The sequence below is a fragment of the Leptodactylus fuscus genome, chromosome 11 (genome assembly GCF_031893055.1).
Source record: "Leptodactylus fuscus isolate aLepFus1 chromosome 11, aLepFus1.hap2, whole genome shotgun sequence".
NCBI classification, from domain to species: domain Eukaryota; kingdom Metazoa; phylum Chordata; class Amphibia; order Anura; family Leptodactylidae; genus Leptodactylus; species Leptodactylus fuscus.
Window position 1 is genome coordinate 17,664,442 of NC_134275.1, and position 6,086 is coordinate 17,670,527.

Below are 6,086 nucleotides of genomic sequence, written 5' to 3' on the forward strand. Positions count from 1 at the left end.
GATCATTTCTACGTTTTGACTGTCTGACCTTTTATATTGCAGTAAAGCCACAGTGAACAAGTCTAGAATAGGAACCGAATTCTGCAGAGCCATGCATCTAGATGGGAATTATTGTGCTATGTCTAAAATGGGTTACAATCACTGATTTTATTGCCATTTGACTTCCCCACTTTGTTTAGTATTTTGCAATGTCTACCTCTGTCCAGCAGATGGCAGTCTATCCCTGCACACATGAAGAAGGCGGCCAACTCTCGTCACCGGTATCTCCATTACGTCTTACATGTGGCTTGGTAATAGAGTAACTGTATGTAAATGGCATGTGGCATTTTATAACCTTTTTAGAATATTGGTCTGACTACGGGCTTGTCCTTTCAGTGACATTTTCTAGATGTGGCTATATTTGCACTGCGACAAGATATTCTACGTAAGGACACGAATCAAGTCTTGAAATTTCTATTTCACAGTAGTCAGTGTTTGACCAAATGGAAGTGAATAGCATATAATGGTGTAGAGCAGGGGTAGGGAACGTACGGCTCTCCAGCTGTTGCAAAACTACAACTCCCAGCATGCATATTTACTCTGCTGTTCTTGGAACTCCCATGGAAGTGAATGGAGCATGATGGGAGTTGTAGTTTCACAGCAGCTGGAGAGCCGAAGGTTCCCTATCCCTGGTGTAGAGTATGTCTAGCTGTTTTGTGGTGTAGCAGAGCTGAGTTTGTTGTCTGCCGCGTCTTTCATCATATCACAGTATTCGGGGATCGTCTATGGCATTGCAGGTAAACGTTGTCTTAACTCAGTCGAAACTCAAGGTGCACAGAATAAAAGGGACGACAAATTCCTCTCGGCTACATGTATAAATACCACTACATTATATGGTGTTCTGACTTGTATTGTGATTGTAATCGGGGTGACACATTTATTGAGTGCTGGTACGCTTCTCCTGGTGCAGGGGTCGGCAACTTTTGGCACACCTTATGCCGCAGTCTGTGAGGGCGCGCTGGGAGTTGTAGTCTGGTGTTGCTGACCCCTGCTATGTTGTATAGTATTTTATAATATAAAGTATTGATGATTCTCTACATTGTCATCCCGTAAAGATTCTTTTAGTTTTAAGGATTCTCAGTGTTTTGAATGATAACCATGAAAGCCCTATAAGCCTTCACTTCGTAGGGGATGTTCACTTTACCGTTTCTCATCTATAGAGATGAGCGAACACTGTTCGGATCAGCCGTTTCGAACAGCACGCTCCCATAGAAATGAATGGAAGCACCTGTGACGCTGAATTTGCGGGCGGCCGGCCGGCGTCACAGGTGCTTCCATTCATTTCTATGGGAGCGTGCTGTTCGGATCGGCTGATCCGAACAGTGTTAGCTCATCTCTACTCATCTATCATAGGATTAAAGCAATAAATGTAATGGATTAACGAATGCCAACAAAGCCCTTCCATCTGTATTCATTCCCATTCATCTTAAAATAGCAAACTTGATATGCGCTTTCTGCCGTCAGGCTTCTATCATTGGTAGGGTTGAGCGATCTTGATAGGATTCAGATCGGCGATCGAGTAAATTTCAGGATCGCGATTGGAATCCCGATCTTTTCCACTGGGATCGAGGTCGGAGGTTATCTCAAGATCGGCTCAACCCCATTCATGTATATATCATTAATGGGGTTGAGGGATTGGGAAAAATCAGATCCCGATTGGCGATCGAGCAAATTTCACGATCGGGATTGGCTGGAAAATGATCGAAAATCGGATTTTAAAAACGATCCTGAAATTTCAAGATCGGCTCAACTCTAATCATTAGTCTAATTTTTTTGGTTTTTTATGTAGATGGTGAGCCCCATATAGGACTCACAATCTACATTGTTCCCTATCACTATGTCTTAGGAGTAGGGGCAGCACAGTGGCTCAGTGGTTAGCACCGCAGCCTTGCAGCGCTGGAGTCCTAGGTTCAAATCCTGCCAAGGGCAACATCTGCAAGGGGTTTGTATGTTCTCCCCGAGTTTGCGTGGGTTTCCTTCGGGTACTCCGGTTTCCTCCCACACACCAAAGACATACTGATAGGGAATGTAGATTGTGAGCCCTATACAGGACAGGGACTGACAATATCTGTAAAGCGCTGCGGAATAGGATGGCGCTATATAAGAAAGCATAATAAATAAATAATATGGGAGGAAATCCACGCAAACACGGGGAGGACATACAAACTCCTTGTAGATGTCCTTGGCAAGATTTGAACCCAGGACTCACCACTGAGCCACCATGTTGCCCCCGTCATTGCTCTATTCTGCCACTTTATCACCTTTATTGTCCATTACTTAATCCTATGACTGACAGAATCGGACATTAATAACAGTATTGTGAACCTGCCCTTATTTGAGCTCAGTACTATAATATATTGTGCCATTGCACTAGACCAAAAGAAAAAGCCAGAGAACAAAGGACCGATTCCCCCCCATTAATAAAAAGGCGATCTTCCTGCAGAAAGTCTATTTCTTCCTTATCTTCCACATTTTAAAAAATGAGACCTAAATTTGTAGCTCTTTCCTTTTCAATCAGATTCGGGAAAGCAGTGGACTGTGTTTTGTATTGACATGCACTATCATTTGTCACCTTAAAGTATAACCCCAAAACTCATTGGCAAATAGAAAAAAAAAACACATCATAAAGGAGAATGAATTCTGGAATTGAATGACACTTTGTGTGTGTGAATATAGCAATGAGATATGGAAATGATTACAATATTGGAACAAAATTGGTGAAAAATGTGCAATCGAAAAGAGGGTCAGCTAGTCCCATAAGTGCTCAGAATGTGGGGAAGCATTATCCTTCCAAAAAATGCCATTTGAAAGCCCTGCCGTTGGAGACCACACATGTGGCTGCAGGATGTCTTGCACATATCGCTGAGCTGTTATTGTCCCTTATATCACTATTAGGGGTGACTGTCGCATGTGATAGATCCCTAGGGCATAACATTAGCAGGTAGGTCACTCCACAACAAAGGCAGGGCTGAAGTGCTCACATCAAGCCTCCATACTCAAAATCAACCATTGTCGGATCCCAAACTGACCCGGATTTGTCGCTAAAGATGATATGGTTTTGTATATATTGCAGCCAAGACTGTCGGCCCGTGAAATTCACGGACGTGTGTATGGGCTCATAGAAAAAAAAAGTGTGTTATCTGTGAAATACACTGATACCACACTGATCTCGGCCACGGTCTGCAAGGGGCCTTAGTGTCTGGAAATAGACCAGGCAAAGACGTGTGTAATGAAGGTGTCACCTGGAGGATGGACAAGGAAACTTAGAGTTGCTCATGCTTGTCAGCAGATTAAATGATCCACTGGTGGTCTGTCTGAGCCATCCATTGTCTGTTCTTGCCCTTTCATAACCACTACTCCTAAAGGGTAAGTTCACACTGAGTTTTTTCCGGGAGTGAGGTGCTCATTCTTCAGGCCCAATCGTGAGGCGACTCCATCCATCCATTGGGCCTAATCCGGAGCAGAGTGCATGGCTGGATGCCGGTGCACAGTCGCGGCTACCCAGCTTTTGGACTGGAAACTGAGGCGGCCCCTGCCTCAGGTTCTGGTCCAAAATACCCGGTGTGAACTTACCCGAACAGCTAGATCAGAGCAGCCTACATCAGTGTTAGGTGGTTTGAGCGGCACTTGTTCCTCCAGGAGCCTGGACCTGAGCACTAATTCTGCCACTACCAGAACACTTGTTCTCAGCTAGAGGTGGACCTAGAGGGCCGACAATTTGTCTGAATGACCATCCTGCTGCCCCTTCTCAGCTGAGCAAAATGTCATCAAGTGCACGGTAGAACAGAGACATAACTCTATATCATAAATCTATAATAGGGCCTCTATCTATGAGCCATTTAGAATAGTGGAATATTTTATGTGACAGAGGGACCTTTGAGGTTCTCTCCGGGTCCAGGACCTGGTAGTGACTGCTACCGCCGCAGCTCCTATAGCTATGACCTGGTCATACCCAAAAGTAGCCTCTGAGACCCTTTTTATACAGGAGCACAAAAAACCCCATTATCTAATAAGTAGAGATGAGCGAGTAGTACTCGATCGAGTAGGTATTCGATCGAATACTACGGTATTCGAAATACTTGTACTCGATCGAGTACCACTCGCTGTTCGAAAAAAAAAGTTCGATGCAGAACCAGCATTGATTGGCCGAATGCTATACAGTCGGCCAATCAACGCTGGTTCTTCTCCTACCTTTAGAAGTCTTCTCCGTGCAGCTTCCCTGCGGCATCTTCCGGCTCTTCATTCACTCTGCCAGGCATCGGGCCTGGGTAGAGCCGACTGCGCATGTCCACTTGTAGTGCGGGCATGCGCAGTCGGCTCTGCCCAGGCCCGATGCCTGGCAGAGTGAATTCAGAGCCAGAAGATGCCGCAGCGACGCTGTACGGAGAAGACTTCTCGGAGGATCCAGCCCGACCCTCACTCGTGGACTTGGTAAGTATAATTTGATCGAACGTTGCCTACCCCTGAAACCAGCATTTTCCCCCCATAGACTATAATAGGGTTCGATATTCGATTCGAGTAGTCAAATATTGAGGGGCTACTGGAAACGAAAACCTCGAACACTTTACTGTTCACTCATCTCTACTAATAAGACCTCACCCGTAATAATTTACGTATCTGCCTGGAACAGCAAGCTGACATTTCTATCTGGGTGTTATTTTTTTTTCTTTTTGCCAATGAGTATATTTTCCAGGGAGGCGCCACTTAGTCTAAGTATAGGGGTAAGGTACATGGCACAAATTCTCTAGGAGTGAAGTGAAGAGGCCTCCAGATGTCAGAAGCAGGACTTTTAGGCACACGACCACCAGAGGGTTGACTTCTGTGTTATAAATCAATGTGAGTGTTACCATTTAATAAGATGTTTCCTTTGTGGTTATTCTGTTTTTGTATTTGTAGAAATATTTTTTATTCTGATGAAATATTTGTTTTATATGTTCTTTAATTTAATAAAGTGAAGTATTCAATGTGCTGGATTTCGTTTATATTTCCACTATATTCTGTGTCCATTGCTGCTCTGAAGTTGCATTGTGGTTATCGGTCACAGGGTAAGGCCTGGTTCACATCTGCATTCGGGATCCTGAACGCATTGGCAAGTGGTGAGCATATGAAAGCACATGGACCCCATAGACTATAATGGGGTCCGTGTCTTTTCTGCGCGTTGTCCACATGAGTCATGCAGAGAGAAAAGTACTTTCACTGCTTGTCAATGCGTTCGGTATTCTGTTCGGGGGGGGTCCCATGCGGTATACCGAACCAGGCCTTAGTGTGCACCATCTCCCAAGAGGTATTTTGTTTGGTGGATGGAAACATGACACACTGCTACTCTATGGACATAATGTCAGTACCGAGCCTTCTATTACATGTCTGTGTGCATAAATAAGTTTAACTATGCATGTGAAGGGTCAGGGGATAATCATACACATTAGGGAGAGTGTGTGCCTACATAGGCGTACGGACACTTACAAGTCATTCCTGCTGCGCTAGGGATTCTGGGTAAAAAAAATATGCAAATCTGTTCTCCAAGATGTAATTAGGAGAACAGTGCCTCTGTATGCCGCCCTCTAGGGGGCAGCCTCCTTAGCATCATGCATGACTCAGTTAATAAGCCTACTGACATGATGCGGGGTTTATTGCCAAATTAATATTTCTATTCCAAGAGGAACAGATTCCCAGCTATAGACAGCGCTGTTTCGGTCTTTCGGACCTCCTCAGCATAGCGCAGGGATACTAGTTTGGCAGTGTGAGAGACTATAGACCAGGGTCAGGGGATAATCATACACATTAGGGAGAGTGTGTGCCTACATAGGCAGTACGGAAACTTACAAGTCATTCCTGCTCCGCTAGGGATTCTGGGTAAAAAATATGCAAATCTATTCTCCAGGATGTAGACCGCTGTTTCGGTCTTTTGGACCTCCTCAACATAGGAGACACGTTGTTTGGTCTCCATAGAAACTGTGACAGCCCGGCCCATAGGAGGTGTTTAGCTATGATGCACAAGGTGTGGGAGGGGTGTGAGGGTTGTCCGACCACCGCCCACTGTGTGCTTA